The sequence below is a fragment of the Carlito syrichta genome, unplaced genomic scaffold (genome assembly GCF_000164805.1).
Source record: "Carlito syrichta isolate Samal-C Ts95f unplaced genomic scaffold, Tarsius_syrichta-2.0.1 Scaffold310863, whole genome shotgun sequence".
Lineage (NCBI taxonomy): Eukaryota > Metazoa > Chordata > Mammalia > Primates > Tarsiidae > Carlito > Carlito syrichta.
The window spans coordinates 1,236,893-1,252,231 of NW_007254959.1; the positions used below are offsets into that span (position 1 = coordinate 1,236,893).

General features: G+C 43.6%; 1 protein-coding gene across 1 annotated transcript in view; it reads right to left on the minus strand.

Moving 5' to 3' along the window:
* DPP6 (dipeptidyl peptidase like 6) overlaps window positions 1–14,292 on the minus strand; it is a 53,825-nt gene extending 39,533 nt beyond the window's left edge. Inside the window, exon 1 of the mRNA XM_021717751.1 lies at window positions 14,232–14,292. The gene's annotated coding sequence lies outside the window, so the exon portion shown is untranslated. The remainder of the gene's footprint in view (window positions 1–14,231) is intronic.
* Window positions 14,293–15,339: the final 1,047 nt, after the last annotated feature.

Here is a 15,339-nt window from a genome sequence, read left to right on the forward strand (position 1 = left end):
AGGTTGTTCTTATTTCTATTTTACAGACCAAGAAACGGTGACCTTAAAGAACTTGTTCAAGTCACATGATGAAAAGCTTAGCCTCAAATCAGGAACATGGGCAGATCGAAGACTCTCTCCACCATATTAGACTACCCACAACCAAAAGGGTGCTATCCATAAATGTAGGGAAGTCTGGAGGGGGGCAGAGTTCTGTGGAAAGGCAGTGAAAGTTGTGGAGGGCATTTAACATTGGGGTGTCCGAGGTAACTATCTAGTGGGCAGTTAGGACACAGAGTGGTCAGGTTGATTTGGGAACCATTTACACAAAAGCGAGAGTTGAGCTCTGAGGATCTTCTCCCTCCCAGAGATACGAGTCCATGTCCAGTCAATGATCTGGAGTTTAAGGGAAACCAACATTGTATATCTGTTAGGATGGATGATTTTCCACATATCCTGGCCATAATAATCACAGAAGGAAAGGAGAGTAGAAACTGGAGTGTTTTCATTATTAAATTTTTCCAGAAAAAAATGGATTCATATTTCATACCTGGTCTTTGGAGACCTCAACTTGGAAGATTATATTTATTGACAGCCAAGTCACATGAATAGCACTTTGCACTGCAGTGGGACTGGCCATCCTCCCTTCACAGTAGAGAGACTAAAGCTAATTTTGTGCCGTAGTGTAGATACATAGGGTCTTTATTCCTTATGTTACAACACCACACAAATGCCCTCTTTATGCATTTCCCCAGTTGCAAAGACGTCCCCTTCATACTGAAATAGCCATTCTACTTTATTTTACATCTCACAGATAATAAAAGCCATATGACTTTCTGTTTCCTTTCTCATTCGAAGACCACATCTAGGGACAACTTGTGGTTTATCATGAAAGGGAATTTTACCTTCAAGGAACTCCACCTTTGACCCATCAAATTGTCACCTCATGTTGAAACAGTTACAATTCATGAGTTTTTAAAGAGTAAACTAATATCACATCCAATGTTACAATGAGTGTCGACTCATCTTCTTATACAACTCCCTTTATAAAAAACTACTCTGCATGTGTATGCTTCTCCAAGGCAGTTGGAGGTTAACTGATAGCTCTTAACAAGCAGATCCTAGCAATGGGAGGCCTTATCTGTGGAGCAACATTTGGCAGTCGCCGTCACTCAAGGTTCTTAACATAGTTGCTGAGCAGAACTGGCAACTTTCTTTAGAGAAACAGAGCAGAGTAAAAGTTCCCAGTGCTCGTGATGAGCAAGCACACAAACAAAATATGATTTATAAGTTGCTGGACAGGCCAGGCACTATGACTCAGGCCTGTAATCCTAGTGCTTTGGGAGGCTGAGGCAGGAAGGTCACTTGAAGTCAGGAGTTTGAGACCAGCTAGGGCAACATAAAGGAGACCCTATTTCTACAAAATTAGCTGGGTATGGTGGCACATGCCTGTAGTTCCAGCTACTCGGAAGGCTGAGGTTGGAGGATAGGTGAGCCAGGTTAACAACTTAGCTAGGAGTTTGAGACTGCAGTAAACTATGATCATATCTAGCCTGGTGAAAGAGCAAAACCCTGCCTCAAATAAGTAAATGAAAAGATAAAAATAATTTGTTGGACACATATTTGATTATTCAACTTTGATCAAAGGTATGGCAAAAACAATGGTGAAAGTAGTTTTCAATTTTGGGGTAGAATTTTTTTTCTTTTAATCTGAAGTTGGACCACCACTGCCAAAGACTCTGAACTGAACACCAAGTAGCATGTAAGATATGGTGTTCCTTGTAGACAGCAAGAAAGTATAGCTGTGTTTGTAAGGGTTGGCTGTGGTGGTAAAGTCCAAGGGAAGTCCAAGTAGAGTTGACCTCAACTCTGAAACCCAGAGACTTGACTTCAGAGATGGCATACTCTACCTTGCAGTCAACTTAGAGGGAGAGACACTCTACCTCAGGGAGTCTGCATACCCCACTTCCTGCTTCACACCCAAGGTCCACATTCCTAAGAGATTTGAGACACTGTACTCATTCTTGCTGAGTCCAAATGCTCCCACCCCTTTGACACAATGCTCCAGGCACAAAAAATCAGTTGAGAAGAGTTGGTCTATAAGACAGTAACTATTGCTCATTTGTGTTCTAGTCACATTTATAGGGCAGGAAGGCTAGCAGAGAGCACCGCAAGATGATGAAAAGGACAGTATTTTCCAAGTTCTTTGCTACCCCTGGGCTTTTGCACATATTACCCTATTCCACTCCACCACTGTGTTTGATGTCTTCCTTGCTGGCTTTCTCCTGCATTAAGACACGTGTCACCTACTCAAAGCCCACTCATCCAATCTCAGGTACCACACTAATCTCCTCAGATATACTTAATATACTTAACATCAAATACAAAAGTTTTGGTCATTCTCTTGGCTATATTTTACCTGCTCCCCAAGGCATCAGTGTTCAGTCCCATCTCAAGGACAAAGCTCACTAGTTTCCAGAAACCTGGGTAGATCTGTTTGTGGAAATTCAATTCTACCCTGGAAATTAAGCCTCTTTAGACAGTAACTGAGTTTGCATTTTGCAAGTCTTTCTCCCTGTTCCTCCATGGCCCTTTTCCTATAGCTCCAAGAAGGTCTTGAAGAAGCTAAACACGATTGAGAAAGCCCTAAAGACTCTGGAAGGTCCTGGAGGTTCTGACCTCTTGAGCTACAAGAGGTGAAGAAATTGAGGCACCCCACATAAAACAGACCAAAACAAAACCAAAGCAAACGTTCACTCAATGGGCTGAAAAGTCTCTGTTGCTTAAAATAATAATGATATACATACGTTAATTCAATTAATGCTAGAATTAAAAGGCAATTCATTGATACTACCCAAGTCCAAGTTTATTGTAGGAGACCAGTGTATGAATCTTACAAGGTTATTTTGAAGCTTCAGGTGTAACATGAAGAGAATCTGTGATTTTTTTGACCACTCTGCTTGCCTGTGTGAGCAGTCCAGGTGGATAACAGGTAAGGAATCTGGGGATGTGGGAATGTGGTCAAACTATAGAAATGGAAATTCATGAAGATCAATGGACTTGGCAGAAGAAAGGTAGAACCAAAATAGACTTATTGCTATCCATCAGCTTCTGTTCCTTGAGGCCTGTGAGAGCTGGGGATGTTTGCTGGGACAAGGCCCAATCTGGACTAATAAGTTTCAAAGTAAAAGAGAATTGGGATAGACCCTCTCACAGTTGATTCAAACATGCTCTTAACTCCATATATATGCATTTGAATTTGATGTTTCTGGTATGATCGTATAATCTCAAATGTTAATTATGAAGGAAAAAATTCAAACTCAGGGTCCAATGCTGGTTTTTTTTGGGGGGGGGAGGAATCAAAGTCTCAATCTGTCACCCAGGCTAGAGTGTAGTGGCACAATCACAGTTCACTGCAGCCTCGACTCCTGGGCTCAAGGGATTGCCCTGCTTTAGCTTCCTGAATAGCTGGGACTACAGGCACGTACCACCACACCTGCCAATTTTTTGATATTTTTTGCAGAGAGGAGGTCTCACTATGTTGCCCAGGCTGGTCCTGAACTCCTGGGCTCAAGCAATCCTCTAGCCTTGGCTTCCCAAAGTACTGGGATTACAGGCATGAGCCAGCATGCCTGGCTCCAGTGCTATCTGCTGCCTACTGAGTTATGCTTGCCTAGAGCTAAGAAGAACACAGACTTGCCACCAAACACCCAGTTACCCAGTCTTGGACCTTGGAGTTCCGGCTTCACATGGGAACACAGAATGTTCTAATCACTCACAGGCTATGCAGGCTGCATTTGAATAGCTTGCTCCTCTCTATTGAAATCCCACCCTTCACAGGAAAGCACCACAGCAACAGACTATTAAATTTAGTTAAATATTAGATTTCTCATTTAATGATTGCCCACACAACTGGTTTTATCAGCAGAGAGCTGACTGTCTCACAGGGGAGTTGAGTTAAGCCATTTTATTTGTTCCCATAATTGCATTCAAAGACGGTAGGAGCTCAGCAGAGAAATAAGAAAAGATTGGCATATTCCCTGAAGGACTCTTCTTTTGACTTCGGGGCAGCGGGGACCTCCAGTCTGGAGCATACAAATGGCCACTCCTTAATTAAACGTGAGCCCCCTCTAATATTTGGTGGAATTAGCTATTATCAGATCTGGACACGGCGAGACTGCAGAGACAAACGCCTGCTCACAAGACTGCTTCCTTCGCTGTGCCCAGTGGGCAGAACGTGGTATGGCCCCTGGTCTTGCAAGACATGCTTCCAAGTAGCCCACTTGGTTCAGGGGATTGGTGGAATCACCACTGTGCTAAAATTTTGGAAAACTGATAATGAGATCCTAATGGAAACCAATATACAACTGACCAAAAGAGGAGACGAGCAACCCGTTCCTCTTCTCACATTTCTTTTTAAAAGAATTTTTTTTAAATGCAGGATTTATTGAGAAGAGAAATGCTCCCACAGTGGGAGGGAACCTGGAGAACTTGCCCTCTTCTCACATTTCTACAAGAAGTAAAGCTGGCCAGGTGCAGTGGCTCACGCCTGTCATCCTAGCACTTTGGGAAGCTGAGGCAGGAGGATTGCTTGGGGCCGGGAATTCAAGACCAGCCTAAGCAACATAATGAGACCACAGCTCTAAAAAAATGTAAAAAAGCTGGACATGGTGGCATGTGTCTGTAGTCCCAGCTACTCAGGAGGCTGAGGCATAAGGATCACTTGAGCCCAGGAGGTTGAGGTTGCAGGGCTGTGATCGTGCCACCACACTCCTGCCTGGGTGATAGAATGAAACCCAACTCCAAAAAAAAAGAAGTAAAGCTGCAGGATTTTGTGTGTATGCATGAAGACATAGACATGAATCTGCAGCATCTCCCTGTTGCTTTGGTCTGACTTTTCCTGCCTGTGTTTTCTGTGCCTCTAGCCTCTCCTCCCTCATTTCTGAGCACTCCTCACGTGTACCTTCCTTTGCGACCACCAGCAGGACTCTTCTCACCTCCTGCTGTCTGCTTGCCCCAGGCCTGTGCCTATCAGTCCTATCTAGGTCCAATATCTGCATTCATACATTTTAGGCTCACCCATTTTCACTTGACATCTCTTTTTCTCTGAACTCTGAATGTCAAGTTGTTAGAGTCAATGTGACACAGTTTGGGTAATCGTTTTTTTCTTTTTTCTTTTTTTTTTTAACTGTATCTCTTTTTCCTCCAGTCAGATTTCAAGCAACTTGAAGGCAGGCAAGTGGTATTTATCTTTTGTCCCTCTAGCAAAGGGTTAGGCACAGGACAGGTGTTTGATGATGAAAGGGTTGTGCATTAAATGAACTGACATGTGTCTCCCTGAGTCTCAGATGAATGGGTGCAGCAGTTGATATGGTACCCAACTCACAGGTGCTCTATGAGGCACTGAGGGCTGCCCGTGTAGCAGTGAGGCCCTAGCTCTCTTTAGCATTCTCTAGTAGAGAGGAGGAAGCCCCTGAAGTGTCCTTGAGGGGTGTGGAGCACTGTGCACTGGTTTGCTCTTTGTGTTAGTCAAATGCCCGCTTGCCCACTAAGATAGCAGGCTGAGGTCTAGCATGTTCCTTCTGCAAACCTGGCCATCACTCTGTCCTTTAGGAAGGTTGCCCATGTGTGAATCCCTTGGGTCCTAAAGACTTCCCGCAGATGCACAGATACATGGTGGGTTTCACAGAACTGGTTCCTAGGCCCTTCGTGTCCCTATGATGTTGGCAAACGTGCTGAGAATGAATGCGTCTGTGACTGTCACCATGTGTTCTTTCCTCACATAGCCTTTTCGTCACGGCCTTATGCATACATCACGTCACGAGAGCAAAAAAGGCCTTTGAGACCCCTCATCTGTCCCTGGTGTGTCTTGCTGGCAGGTGAGTTCCACATGAAAGGTGAGGGACCATGGGGGCTGGACTGACAAAAGGAACCCCCCAGTAATGGGTAAAAACCTCCTGGCAACATAGTTGGCTTGTAGTCCTTTGATTTGAACAAAACAGAAGGGGAATGTAACTGAGTTGAACATCGATAGATGATGAAAAATAATTCTTAATGACAGATGATAGAATGGGTCACATTTTTTTGGCAAAGAGCTTGGAAGGAGGTCAAAGAAAGTGGTCTTGCTATGACAAAACTCCTTTTTCTCCATTTACTTATTTATATGAATGCATTTTCTGAGCTCCTTACAAAAACAAAGGGAAACAACCACCAAAAGGAAGGACAAAAAAGGAACTGTTTCTGACTCGGTCTTATCTAGAAATTAGAAGATCCACCTAAGCCGGGGTCAGTGGCTCAGCCTGTAATCCCGTGCCTTGGCTGAGGTGAGTGAATTGCCTGAGCCCTCGGGTTCGAGACCCGCCTGGGCAACTTGGCAAGACCTCATCTCTACAATAAATAAAAAATCAGTCAGGCGTGGTAGCACGCGCCTGTAATTCCGGCTACTCGGAAGGCTGAGGCGGATGGATCGCTGGAGCCCAGTGGGTTGAGGCTGCGGTGGCCGGGCCATAGACCCCTGCACTCCAGTCTGGGTGACGGAGTGAAACTCCAACTCAAAAAAAAAAAAAAAAAAAGATCCACCTATTCACACAATGAATCAAGTAACAAAGAACCACTCTATCTCGCTAGGGGACACAATTCAGAGAACTCATATTTTAAAAAAATGTCTAACAATTATCAAAGTATATACTATATTCTGGTTGTTTGATGTGAACAAGTGATAATTATAATAATAATTCAATCTAATAAGCAATCATTATAATCTATGGCCATAGGATCCTAAAAACCATGTTTAAAAGATTTCCAAGCCTGTATGACATTAGGATAGAATTCTGGGGTATCAGGCCCGACAGTGAAATGCAAATATCAGTTCAAGGAGCAAAAGGAAGGATGCAAAATTTTTGACTGTTAGAGAGATCTTTGTTCAAGAAATGTTTAAATGAATGATGGTAGGTATCAAATTACTACAATATGTAGACACCATAAGATTATGTCATTATTTAATTTAATTTTATTATTTTATTTTATTTTGAGTTGGAGTCTCACTCCGTCGCCCAGGCTGGAGGGCAGTGGCACACTCACGGCCACCCCAGCATTGACCTGCTGGACTCCGGTGATCCTTACGCCTCAGCCTTCCAAGTAGCAGGAACTACAGGCACGTGCTACCATGCCCAGCTAATTTTTGCTTTATTGTAGAGATGAGGGCTCGCCAAGTTGCCCAGGCTGGTCTTGAATCCGGGGGTTCAGGCAATCCACTTATCTCGGCCCCCAAAAGTGCTGGGATTACAGGCTGAGCCACCAAGCTCAGCCTCATTATTTAATTTTAAAATAAAAATATTTCACAAAATGCTGACAATTTATCTGTGTAGTTCTTTAATGAGGAAAAGCTTTAGGTGACAATTTAAAGCTGGGTGAGAAAGTACATGATTTTTCAAATTGCTTTTAGAAATTCACAGGCAAAACTATTTGAGGACTATTGGCCCAGTTTACCTCTGTTGGGGATATGTCAGCAAGGGCTTCTCATACAAATGCCACTTTACATTGAGACCTTCTCTCTTTGGCCATCAAATTCTCCTTCAAATATTTGAAAACCGAGGGTCTTAGATGTAGACTTTCGTGACGCACTTTAAGACACAGGGCTTACGTTAGGCATTAGGGCTGCTTTCAAAATGACAGGCACAGGGCTGTCTTTTATCTTCATGTCTGAAAATGATTTGTGTGTTCGCTGGACGGCCTCAGTCCTAGACAATGGCCTTGTGGCTGGGCAGCTGTCCACTGCAGCCTGGCCACTCTTTCTGAGAGTTAGGGATCCCCCAGTTGGCCCACAGAATGGAAGGCCCGAGGACCCTCTCTCGAGACAGGCATTAGGTTGACTTCTTGCTGCTGCACCTTTGGGGACTCCCTGACAGAGGTGCTGGGACTTCTGTCTGGACCAGAGAAAAACCAGGTTTATGAGGGCCATGGGCCATACAATAATTCCAAGACACTTTGCTTCTGTCAGAGAATGCCATGCTCATCCAGGATTGAAGAGAAATGTTAGCTCTTTCTTTTCTTTTTTTTTTTATTATAAAAATGTGGGGTACAATTCAGGGTTAGGTATACAAGCGTTGATTATGTAGGTACCCTTGTTGATGAGTTGTGCCCCTGGCAGTCTCCCTCAACTGTCAAATGTTAGCTCTTAAGCCCCACTTTCTGCCCAAGCTTTTCTTCTTTTTTCCTACAGGGTCTTGAGAAAATAGCCTCTCTTTTCTCCCACCCCACAGCGGCTGGTCCAGACCTTCATAGTGACCACCCACAGCCACACCCTAGCAGCCCTGCCTGCAGCACTGGACTCTTCCATCCAACTCTCTGTGCAGTAACTGGACAGTTTTTAGAAAGGGAAGTCTGATTGTATCACTCCTGGGGCCTACAGGACAGGACAGAGGCCCAACTTCTTGGTGTGACATGTGGGTCCTTTGTAATTCCACACTTGCCTATGTCTTTCCTTGTATGTGTATCTCATGCTCGATAGAAGAGGTGACACAAGCAAAGTCTCGGCAGTCTAGAAGGGGATTACTCTGGAAGAAGGTGGGGGAGGGCATGGGGTGACTCCCAGCATCACATGTAAGAGAACAGAGGCAGGAAACAGCTTGGTCGGACTTCATAGAACTACCTGAGTGCCTCTGGCAGAGGGAGTTGGTTTCGCCTTTTTATAAAATCCCAACTGAAGCGAGTAGGAGGGAGAGAAAGCTAATTTTTTCATGCTGATAAAGGAGTGGTAACGGGCAGCCTAGTGATTTAGAGCTCGCGAATACGCTTGCAGGACACTGTGGGGTATTGCCAGCACTCACACATTGCACTTTAGCTCCACAACCCATGCGTTCTTTCTGGAAGACTGTGGTGCTATGTTGTAAGTTGCACAGTTATTACAACTCTCTCACATGCGGATTTGGTGTCCACATAGCTAAGCGGCACTCCCTTTCATATTTACATTAAGACCAATAATGTATTAACTGTGATTTTGATGGTTTTCTATCCCAGTACCTAAATTGTTTGAATACCCAGGCACCAAATGAGTATGCGTTGGTCCCAGCCATAATTACATTCTTAAGGAAACAGCTTTTAAATAATTCAGAGTCACATCTGTGAACACCCCACAGGCTCTGTTTGTAGATAAGATTTTCTAAAGAGGAAAAAAGTCAAATATTCCCAAGATGGCTTTGGGGTCAGCAAGGGGGAGAGGAGGAAAAAGGACAAAGAATTCTGAAACAGTAATTTCAAATTTCAAAGCAGGACTAGAATAAGATAACATGATGAAGTCAGGGCCTTGGCCTTCGAGGGCCTCTTGCCAGCTGACACAAAATGTCCCGAGGCTTCGTCTGCTGCCCGGGACGCAGGCCACACCTCAGCTGCTAGTCAAGGCTGCCCACGGTGGCTCAGAAGTGTCTCTCCAAGAGCTTCCTGCCTTGCCCTGCTGGACTACAGGCTCATGGGCCCTGCTTTCCCAGCTCAGCTCCACAGGGCCAGCCGGAAGCACCTTCTTCACTTAGGAGGGAGCACATCCTGTTCATAAGTGGTGTGAGGTGCAGACAGATACCCATGCTGCACCCGGCCCGATCTCACCAGGGTTGATCTAAACCCAGGTTCATTCTTGGCCAACTGCTCAGCAGCCAAGGAGGCTGCTGCTGTGAGCACATTTCCCAGGTGACAATGGCTCAAAGGTCAGGAGATCCTGGGGTCTGATAATGCCTTCCCCTATTTGCTGGTCAGACATCTGTTATTAATCCACAGTCAAGAACACGTGCTTTGGAGTCTGATAAGCCAAGGGTCTAGTCCTCGTCCTGAACTTCACTGTGTGATCCTAAGTGAATTGTTAAACCTCGAAGGGTTGTTGCAAGGAAGGGGCTGATGTAATATACAAAGCCCAGAGCATGCTGCCACATGGCATTAAGTAATTGCTGCAATGACATTAAAGGTAGAATAACGGATGGCTGGCCAAGGGACGCCAGATGGGGAGGATTAAGAAACTGACATCAGAGGATAATGTTCAAGAACTCAGTCCTTTCAATCTGCATAATATGACCCAGCCTGTGCACGGAGGCTGAGCTGCTTTCCACGGAAGACAGAGCCCTTGATTCCACAGGACCCGGCACAGATTTACAAGTCATCAGAGCCCAAGCATCTTTGCTTCCCTGTGATGTGGGAAGGTTCTCAGAGTAGGAAAGGGTGCCATGTCACATGTTCACCCAGAGCTTGCTTCAATGGGCCCAGAAGGTGGTGTGTCGCAGAAAAACCACAAGGAGAAGGTGTCTGAGCACGAATGGTGGGGTGTGACTATTTCTGCCTTCCTAGACTGGTCTCAGTGGGTGTGCAGGACAGACACTATCCTAGATTTGCAGTGACTTTTTAGACCAACTGCTGGCAGGTGATGGAACGCTGCTGAGTTGCGACTGCATTATTGGAAGGACAGACTGGGCCATAGCCACACGTCATGGGTTCGAAATGTAACTCCACCACTTTCTAGCTGTGAGCATTTGGGCAAATAACCTCAGGTCTCGAGTCTCAGATTTCTTAGCTGAAAGATGGGGATAATAACAGTTCCTGCCTTATGGGCTGTTGTGAGGATGAACTGAGTTAAAATATGTCAAGTCCAGAACAAGCACTTGATAGATGTTGGCTTTGGCCACTATTATTTTATCCGTTGCTCCCTGAGGCCTCTGACCTTTTTCTGGCCCCTGACCGGGGTGTATTTCTCTAAGATGTTCACAAAGGAGTATGAAATGGAACAAGTACCAATGGTGCGGATTTTGCAGAATCCTAATGATGCAGAACCATAAGCCGGGGCTGAACCTGCAGATGAAAGGGGCATCTGCAGAGATGGGGATTGTTCTCTGCTTGCCTTGTGTTGCGTCTGGAATTTTTCCAGCAGCCTTTTCAATCATGAAAGAGCACAACTGATCTGAAACCTACCTGAGGCCCGAAGGCTGGTCTGGGAAGTGCTGGCCTGACAATGGCTTTGTTGCCTGCCTGAGATGCACATCGACCCGCCACCCGCATGCTGTGGGCCCTTCATCTACCATGGAGGCTTTGACGTGGCTTTGATGCCGTCCAACTACACCAGTTCAAGGCACTGATGCTCAAACTGGGGCCCGGGAGCATCAGGCACCTGCCTCCACACCCGGGACACACCAGTTTGACAGAAAAAATGAAAACACAGGGCATTTTGTTTGGAGGCCACACAGCTGGAGGTGAGATGAGCTGTGAAGCTCTGTAAGGGGATAGCAGACACATCAAAAGGTAAACACACTGGAAAAAACCACACACACCTCCCACTGACAATAACTGGAGGCTAGAGCAGAGAGTGCTGGGCTTGAAGTTTTACAAGGGGCTGCAATTCTTGGTTATTTTTTCAGGTGACTTGGTTATTTTTCAAAGCCTGTTCATGCAGCTATGACATGCCAACCCACAGGAATAGATGTGAAAGGATGGTATTTCAGGCACCGTACCCAAGCACCAGGGGACAAAGTGGGTGTTTAAGAATGCCTTCCTGGCTGTTCTCAAACCATGGCATCTGAATATAAAACAGACGAAACAAGCGAAGACCCCTATTCTCCTCCTGGGGTGGGCTCTATGATCAACCAAACCACATTTACTCTTTTTTTTTTCAAGATAAAATGGTGACTTAAGTCATTATTCTGAAAATGCTTGAACTATATTGACAACTAGAAATGCAAAAGCAAGCCAGGGCAGAATAAAATATCGTCAGAATTTGAATTAGGCTATAGGAAACCTAGAGCTCAAATATAGCTATGTAAACAGGCTTCAAAATAAACATGATAAAAAGAATTCTACATATCACAATGTGATATAAACACTGTCCTCTTTTCAACTCATCTGCCCTTTGCTGAAATAAACGACATTGGTGTCATCTTCAGGTTCATTGTTAAATTTTACATGGAGAAGAATGGAGTGTTGACATGTAACACAAACTTCATCTCATGTGCACCGTGGCTTCTCATTTCTTAACCCACGGGTACCATCTCTTTGCTTCCCGAAGTCACAGTTGTCAACATGATAGCTCAACTACAAACAGTAAGATGCTTCTCAAGAAATAACCCTTTACTTATGGAGTTCTGTGATGAAATACAGATGACTATCTAGAATCACTAGTCTGTCAATATCAATGGATTGACTGGTGAATACGCTAGCCAATCCAGTATGAGAAAAGAGTCATTTGGTTTCTCAGGAGAGTTAATAAAATATTTCAGAACTTGGAGAGCTTTAGCATGTTGCACTTGCTAAGACATTTGGTAAATTCTTGTCTGAACTCCCTTCCAAAGAATTGCATCCCACCTTATTTTTCTAAGTGGAACAAATAAAATATTTCTCAATGATCTAAGATATAGGTCTGCTTAATTTTCACTTGCACATGAGTCTTGGAAAATTGTGATGACTTAATCCAGCACTGTGGGAACAGGATATACAGTGAATGTTTTCATGTTCTGGGCCTTTGGGATCCCTAAAGGAATGATCCCATCCAAACCTGAAAGTGGCTTATAAGTCAACATGGACTCTCAAAAGTAGGTACTATGCTAACCTTTGGACTTATATAGATTAACAATAGCTTTCCCTCAAAAAGTAAAAATGTTTAAGTAAGTAACTTTTGTAAGAAGAGCTTTATACTGTATCACAGTTTTCAAAGCCTAGAGATAGTCTTGTGTTTTTTAAAAATCAAACCATAGATTAAGAAAAAAAAAAACTTTTAGATTTGAAATATAGATTCCCAGGATATCACAAAAAATAGTAAACAGAGTCCTGTGTCCCCTGTCCCCAGGGTCCCATAAGTGGTACATCTTACATAGTCATAGTACAATAGCTAAACAAGGAAGCTTGTAACATAGTTACAATGTTGTTAAATACAGTATACTCTTTATTTAATTTTAACCAGACCCTCAATTTTTAAGAAGGAAAAAACCTCACAAAATATCAGAAAATTATTCCTGTACTCTTACATTTTAACATTCATTAAAAATGAATAACAAATACTTTCTTCAGGAAAAAAAAGATGCCACAGTTGAGGCTCTGTGCAATAGTTACACTTTCTCAGTGCAAATTACAGTTAAAGACGTCTAAGGATGGGTATTTTGTTTTTAAATTTATATTGTATTTTAAAGATGTGTGGTACAATTCAGGATTAGGTATACAAGTGGACATCATACAGGCAAAGTTTGGGCCTCCCGTTGGTCCTCAACGGTCCCCACTACTTTGCCTGGTTTGGGATCAGGTGGCATGGGTATTTCTAGCCCAGCCATTGTAGCCTCCCAGAGAGCTCTTCACAGCTTCACACCCAGTAGAGTGGGTGAATGGTGGGTGAGGGGTGATGGGGAGACCCAGGCATTGCTCTCAACATCCTTCGGGGACACTGATCCTATGGGATGTAGAGCTTAGATTCCCAAACCTCGCAGGTGAGGCTGGAGTGAAGGCCTGGGAGCAGGTATACTTCTTCACTTGGAAAACCACCCTCTCCTTTAGCAAGAACAACAGAAAAGCCACCACAACTCCTTCTCAGCATCAGCTCCCTGAGACGACCATGGAAGCGTTTTTGTATCCATTCTGGCATTCACATGATGGCTTTTTTGGGGCATCTACACCACTTTGAAATCTACTTATTTCTGATTTTAATATTACTTGTGCTTTAATTGCAAATTCTAATAATTAATGAATAATACTTCCCCTATGACAACAATCTAAATGCTTATCACGACAGCCCAGAAAAAGTCTGCCCTGCCATTTTAACAAGTGTCAGAATAAATTTTTTTAAACATCCTTTGTAACATAAATGCAGAGACCCTCCATACCATGAAGACACACCAGACACACAAAGACAGATGAACCTTCATGCCCCTTTGAGTCTTGGCCCCCAGTGGAAGGCCCTCAGAGGGGAGTAGAGAAGGGATACAGAAGCCCTTTGAGGCTGGCTTCTCAAATACATCCAGTCTTGGGCTCCATTTAGAACATTTCAGAAAATGGTCTGGGTAGCCTTAGGTTGACCCTCCAGACTTAACACTTGTGAAAGGTTTGTGGAATTTTCTGGCTGGGGTCCTCTGACCTTGACTTTCATCACACTGATGGTCAGCATGGACCATCCTGAACAGCTAGGACATGACTTACCTCTCTGTCTCTGAATATGAAAATGTGGGCTGGATGATCTTATAAAGGATTTCTGCTTCCTTTCTGCCAAGCCTCAAAAAGATTTAAGGAAAAAAAGAACTTACTTTTTTTATCTGTTGTATTGTGCACTGTCACCGTAGGAACACCAGGACCTGTGTTGGGCAGAGAAGAAAAATCAGGAAAGAAACAAAAAATGAGGCCATTAGTTAAGTTGAGAACAGAAAAAGAAGATGACAAGCTGTCCTTACAACATGTAGATTTGTGGAGTCTGGAGAGTCTGATTTCAATGAAGGGATGGCAGAGGCCAGGCCAACAGGGGAGTGAAAAGTACAGCTCTCTAACTGTGCACCCATGTTAATTACAATGAACCCAAATCAAGGCATGTGTTTTTAGGTTACTGTAATGACATAAAACATAATTTTATGGAGCATTACATTTGGTTTATATCTGTATAACCTCATTTTTATATGCAGACACAAATTCATGATGGCTTTACTGAGTTCTGATATATAAGTCAAGCCTCAGTGCTAAGTCAGGTTTTTAAAAGATGTCTTCACTGGCTCCTCCAGGAAGCTATTCCCTCCACTGATCTCTCATAACATCTTGCAAAAAAAAAAACAAAAAACAAAAAACTTATTAATGTAGCAGGAATATTTTGAAAATGTTAAACCATGTTTCACTTTTCCTTTAAATCACCAGCATGCAGTTCCTCAGCTCCAGGAATGTCATAGTCCTGTGAATAGTGAGAAAGAAGGTACAACTCAAGATAAAGTGGCCCCTGGACAGTTTTCTGTGTAGGTTGATCTCTCTGTTCTTTTCAGCAAAAAGAGAGTCAAGAAAGGGAAAAAAATGGATTTCTGAATTAGTTTCTATACCTTTTTGGAAATATATTAAGAGGCAGATCTGGTGACTTTTCCAACCTCATCTCTGCTGCTCTCGTACTCATTCTATTCCAGCTAGCTGACCTTCCTGCAGGGTCTGAAGAATGCTAAGCTTGTGCCCACTGATCCCATTGTTCTTTCTGCCCACAATTCTCTGCTCCCAAATATTGCCATGACTTGTCTTTCTCTTCATTTACATTTCTGCTCAGTCAACCAATCTAAAAGAAAACCCCTCCATGACAGTGTGTCCAGCTTCAATCTCCTCACTCAGCTTCCCTTTTCTTTATAGAGTTGATTTCCACATACTATAATGTCAGGACTTTATAATATG